Below are 6,643 nucleotides of genomic sequence, written 5' to 3' on the forward strand. Positions count from 1 at the left end.
TTATCAGCTCTGGCGTGGGGCAGGGGTAACAGGTTTTGTATCACTCGGTGATCATGTTCTCCTTGGGTAGATCGCAGAACGATGTGAAGCGGCCCCACTTAGGACGGAGGTGATGTAATGGGTTAAACCTTCTGGGTTTTTTTGGGGGGGGGGGTGGAGGGGGCCTGAAGTGGTCGTCACCCATACAAGCGCAGTTTTGGTTATGTTTAGTCATCGATCGTTAACCCACGGAACCTGTTAAACTTTGTGCGACAGTGGGAAATGCAGCATCGCAGGGGTGTGGGACCAGGAGAAATCTATACCCTACTCGCACACTTTTTTGCTTACTTGTGTGCAGGGAAATACACGGATGGGCCAATGGGAGCAACAGTGGCAGCTCAGCGGCAGCTTCACAGCCAGTGGGATGGACATTTCCCATATCCTAGAATTCATTCCGGGTTTGTGCTTCACATGAGGTCTTCCTACTCCCCCCCCCCCCCCCAATCAGGGGAAGGAAAGATGTCCGTCCACGCCTGTCACAGAATATGCCGTGAGGCGGCTTCGCCGTGTCAGGAAGGCGCTGAGCGCCATTAGCTTCTCTGAGCTGCTCTGACTTGGAGAAGCCGCTTCACAGCATATTATAAATAGGGGGCTGACTTAAAGCTGTGTGTGTGTGTGTGTGTGTGTGTGTGTGTGTGTGTGTATGTATATATATATATATATATATATATATATATATATATATATATATATATATATATATATATTTCACTTTTTTTTTTTACCCACCATAACTTAACTAACTATGGTGGAACTTATCCCATGCGTTTTGCAAAGCCAGTATAACCAACCCCACACTGAGGAGACCCATTAAGGTCAAAACGGCTGTCTGTGGGTGGGTTTACTGGCTATGCATCTTAACCCAGGCTGTGCTCTAAGCTGTGATCATGCAGCAAGCATCAGCTTATTGGGGACCATGTTATATGGTATTGAAGCAAAAGGGGTACACTGTGCTCATTTGCATGTCATTTCCCAGAATCCCTTGCGGCAGTGGCAGTGCTGTGTGCTGGGTGATAATGGTGAAAGGCGGGGTTGCAGAGCTGTCTAAGACATGCAAATGAGCATACAGATATATTTCCATTTGCTATATATATCTTATACTATATTAGTGAAAGCACTGTATGTTTGCCTGCCTGGATGTCCGGTGTCCCTAGGGGAACCTGGATGTCCGGTGTCCCTAGGGGAAATCTGATTGGTCCCTTGGCCCGCCCCGCACACCTCTCATTGGCCTGAGGCGGAGTGACGGGCCAAAGGACACACAGGGACACACACACACACAGGGACACACACACACACACAGTGACACACACACACACACACTCTCTCTCTCTCTCTCTCTCTCTCTCTCTCTCTCTCTCTCTCTCTCTCTCTGTTACATACATTAGCGGGGCTCACAGTTAGCAGCACCCGCGCGCACCTCCTCCTCTCCCCGTGTCTCCCGCGCTTTCACCCCGACCCCCCCCCCACCCAGTGTCAGCGGCCGTGCGAGACCCCCCCTCTATATCTCCCACCTCTCCCCCCCACACATATACATGCTCCCCCCTCCCCGGCGCTACAACTCACCCCTCCCCGGGCGGGGGAACAGCCAGTGGCCAGGCAGGCTGCCTCGCGGCGCCGAGTGCCCAAGATGGTGGCGCCCGGGACACAGCGGGGGAGCGGCCACAACACGCTGCCTCCCGCCTCAGATCCACGTGGGACCTGCCGGATGGGTGAGTGAGCGGCCTTCACCTCCCCTCCACCCCCCTCCACCTCCCTCCACTGTCAGTGTCTCCCCGATACCCCCCCCGGCGCCGCTACAGTCAGCGGGGGAGCGAGCGAGCGCCCGGGACACAGCGGGAGAGCGGCCACAACACGCTGCCTCCCGCCTCAGATCCACGTGGGACCTGCCGGACGGGTGAGTGAGCGGCCTTCACCCCCCATCACCTCCCCTCACCCCCTTTCACCTCCCCTCACTCCACTTCTCCCTTCCACCCCCCTTCACCTCCCCATTTACCTCCCCCCCCTCACCTCCCCATTTACCTCCCCCCCTCCACCTCCCCTTCACCTCCCCTCCACCCCCCCCTTCTTCACCTCCCCTCCACCCCCCCCTTCACCTCCCTTCCACCCCCCCCCTTCACCTCCCTTCCACCCCCCCCCTTCACCTCCCTTCCACCCCCCCTTCACCCCCCCTTCCCACCGCCTCCCCCCCCCCTTCCCACCGCCTCCCACCCCCCGCCTTCCCACCTCCTCCCCCTTCCCACCACCTCACCCCTCCCCCCTTCCCCCCCCCTTTCCACCACCTCCCCCCCTTCCAACCACCTCCCCCCCCTTCCCACCACCTCCCCCCCTTCCCACCACCTCCCCCCTTCCCACCACCTCCCCCCCTTCCCACCACCTCCACCCTCCCCCCTTCCCACCACCTACCCCCCTTCCCACCACCTTCCCCCTCCTCCCCTTCCCACCACATCCCCCTTCTCTCCCTTTCCACCACCTTCCCCCTCCTCCTCCTTCCCACCACCTCCCCCCTTCCCACCACCTCCCCCCTTCTCCCCCTTCCCACCACCTCCCCCCTTCTCCCCCTTTCCACCACCTCCCCCCTCCTCCCCCTTCCCACCACTTCTCCCCTTTCCCCCCCCCCCGCTCCCCTTCCCCCCCCCGCTCCCCTTCCCCCCCCGCTCCCCTTCCCCCCCCCGCTCCCCTTCCCCCCCCTCCGCTCCCCTTCCCCCCCTCCGCTCCCCTTTCCACCCCCCCTCCGCTCCTCTTCCCCCCCCCTCCACCTCTTTTTACCCTTTCCCCTCTAACCCTTCCCCCCCCTCCTCTAACCCTTCCCCCCCCTCCTCTAACCCTTCCCCCCTCCTCCACCCCTTGCCCCCCTCCTCCACCCCTTGCCCCCCTCCTCCACCCCCTCCTCCACCCCCTCCTCCACCCCCTCCTCCCCTTCCCGCCGCCCTTCGCCTTCATGCCCGCCTTACCGCCTCCCCACCCCCCGCCTCTGCCTTTCACCCGCCCTTACTCCGGCCGCCTCTGCCTTTCACCCACCGCCTCACAGCCGCTGCACGCACTCAACAGACACCCGCTACACTCGACACATACCTGCCGCCACACACACCTGCTGCCTCCCGCCCCTACCCCCTGACATCACTGACCCACCGCCTCACACCCTAGCAGGACCCCCACTCACAGACAGCACTCACAACCCACGCGCCAGCCGCCGCCTCACACCCTTGCAGGACCCCCACTCACAGACAGCACTCACAACCCACGCGCCACCCGCCGCCTCACACCCTAGCAGGACCCCCACTCACAGACAGCACTCACAACCCACGCACCACCCGCCGCCTCACACCCTAGCAGGACCCCCACTCGCACACAGCACTCACAACCCACACGCCACCCGCCGCCTCACACCCTAGCAGGACACACGACTCAGATTTTTACATCACTTATGGCACCAAAATATACATTGTACTGTGGTGTGGTTACAATAAACCATTTTTATACAACATCGTATTACATTTTCTTCCATCTTTCTTTTCAATATTATTATCCAACCTTTACAACAAACAGTCACCTATTGTTCCACGATTTATAAATAATACTACCTATTACGCATTTACATCCCGGGCAACGCCGGGTCTCTCAGCTAGTGTATGTGTATATATATGTGTGTATATATATATGTGTGTATATATATATATATATATATATATATATATATATATATATATATATATATATATATATATATATATATATATATATAATTCTCAGGCACAAAAAGAAAGACCGCTCTGGAAACCACAATAAATGGGACCCCAGAAAAATGAGAGAAATACTAACAGAGGCATCTTTAATGTATTTGCTTTAACGGTGCTGTACGGTGAAAAATAAATTAAAAGAAAACAGAACAGAGAGCCTTCAAAATAAGCACTCCAAAAAATACAACATTTATTAGACAGACTAGAACATAAAAATACTTCTAAAAGGCTGCGCGCCTCTGAGACACAAAGTAATACACACATCTACACACTAAACTTTTACCTGTAAGGAGAAGACACTATACCCTACAATAGTACACACGGAAAGTAGCCTAAACAGATACTCAAAATCTAGTACAGTACATGTACTTCAAAGTTCATACCTCAATCCCAGCAAACCCTGAGGGCTTATTGTGGGGGTTCTGTGTTCTGTTTTCTTTCATATGAAAAAAAAAAAAAAAAAAAAAAATGGTAATGATATATTTATATATTATAATATTATTATATATAATAATGTTCCCGGAGTTGAAATTAACACGGTTAAGCTCCGGGGACCCCCTTGCTTCCCGAAATACTCTGCAAGGGGTGCCGGCCGCGGCTGGCCTTGTTAGGCAGGTTCAAATGTCCCATGGGCCAATAGGGAGCCGTGCCATCATCCCTCGCGCCTTCCTATTGGCCCGCGTGAGCAGGACTTTGAAACATTTTTGGAGAGCGTACGCCCCCCTGCTAAGGCTGGGGCAGTATTTTTGCTTGAGTTCTTAATTACGAGGAGTATCATTTTTTATGAAATACGAAGGTTAAAGATTGAAATGAAAGCTCTTAATTTGAGCACTTAAACGCCCAACGTGGCTTTAACCCGTGGGGTATAGGGAGGCATTGGTTGGCAGGTCCCTGGGGGTAGAAGAGATAGAAAGTATTAGTGTGGTACTAGTTAAACAAACGGCGAGATTACCACAGACTCGTGCGAAGCAGCTCTCGGGTTGGAAAGGGGTTAATTAAATTAATATATTTCTATGTCTTCTATGAAACAGAATAACTTGTGTTTACAAATGGGCTGCCGTATTGCATTTCAGGTTATATTCCACCTTTTTACATTTCTTCTTCGATTAGCAATATAGCGGAAAGAAATATGTTTATTTTCGTTTCCCATCACTGCGTTCTTAACCATGACTTCAAAATTGACGCCATGTTTAAAAAAAAAAAGGGAAAATAAACGGAGCGTACTTCTGCAACGGTCGCGTGACTTATTTTTGTGCGCGCGTGTCCTTAACCTGCAGAATAAGACGTACTGCTACGTTAATATTATTTGATGTTGACGTGGGGGCTGAGCGTATGTTTCCCGGAATGGAATGCGCTCGTTTGCATGTCGCTACCCAGGATCCTCGTTGGCAGTTTAACCGCTTGATAACCCGTGGCAATGCTGCGACAAGAGCAGGATTATGGCCTGCGGTAAACACGTCAAATATGGTGATGGGTAATCTCTGTGCAGATCTGCTTAGCACAGTGCTGCTCTTCTTATTAAGGTATATTAGAGGCAATGTAAGTAGGCATTTATTTTTTAGCACAGGATTGAAGCAGGGGGTCTCCGGAGCTGGACCCAATTAATTTCTGCTCTGGGGACCCCCTGCTTCGGAGACACATACACACGCACCCATCTCTCCCTCTATAACACACCCACCTCTTCCCCCCCCCCTCTCTTACCTCACGTATCACACCTCCCTCTCTCACACCCACCTCTCCCCCCCCCTCTCACACCCCACCTGTCCCCCTCCCTCTCTCACACCTCACCTCTCCCCCTCTCTCACACCCCACATATCCCCCTCCCTCTCACACCCCACCTATCCCCCTCCCTCTCTCACACCCCACCTATCCCCCCCTCTCTCACACCCCACCTATCCCCCTCCCTCTCTCACACCCCACCTATCCCCCTCCCTCTCTCACACCCCACCTATCCCCCTCCCTCTCTCTCACCCCACCTATCCCCCCCCCTCTCTCACACCCCACTTCTACTTCGCTCTTTCACCCTCACCTCTCCCTTCCCTCTCTTTCACCCCACCTCTCCTTTCACCTCCTTCACCCCTACCCTCTTCCCCCCATGTATTTCTCCCTTTCTCTTCCTCTCTTACACAACCCCACCTCTCCCTCACACCCCTCCCCGCACCACGCCCCCCCCCCTCCCCACACTCAATAACCGCCCCTCCAGCACAAAATCACAAACAGAGGAATACGGGGAGGGGGGGAGGGGATTCTAGTCGTCAAGCGCCACTTCCAAGGCGTATCCAATTGGGGAGCGTCCAGAATTATCTGGTGCAATTCGCGGCTGGGCCCTTTCAAACATCCTGCTTCAAATTCCGCTTCTCCGGAAACTCGCGGTCCCGTAGCATGGAGGCGCTTTAGAATCTCCAGCTCGGTTTGGCTGCGTCCGTAGAAGGTGGAGCAGCGCTGAGCCGCGCGGACGCTGATGCTCACCTGATCAAGCACGCGCGATTTCGTGCACATGCAGGCGAGCCAGCGTCCGCGATCGGGAGGCGGGGCAGTGACGTCGCTGGGCCAATTGCCCGCGACGCACCAATGTCACGGCCCCGTGACTTTGACGCTGCTTCGCGCTGATTAAATGTTTTCAGCCGACAGCGCGCTGAAAAACAGCTTTGGCTGTTGGCTGAAAAATCCAACTCCCGAGCACGCCTGCGCACGCTCGCGTGAGCCCCCTCTAAAGACATCCTCATTGAGGATGCCGGGGCTCAGCGCTGCTTGTCCTTCTATGGACGCAGCCTTAGGCTCTCAGCCTCGTTCTCAGGTGTCTCCGGCACAGCCTCGGGGCACACGCCTTCCTCCACCTCCACGTTGGGGTCAGAATGAGACGCAGA

Source organism: Ascaphus truei, chromosome 15, assembly GCF_040206685.1.
Source record: "Ascaphus truei isolate aAscTru1 chromosome 15, aAscTru1.hap1, whole genome shotgun sequence".
In the NCBI taxonomy this organism is placed as follows: domain Eukaryota; kingdom Metazoa; phylum Chordata; class Amphibia; order Anura; family Ascaphidae; genus Ascaphus; species Ascaphus truei.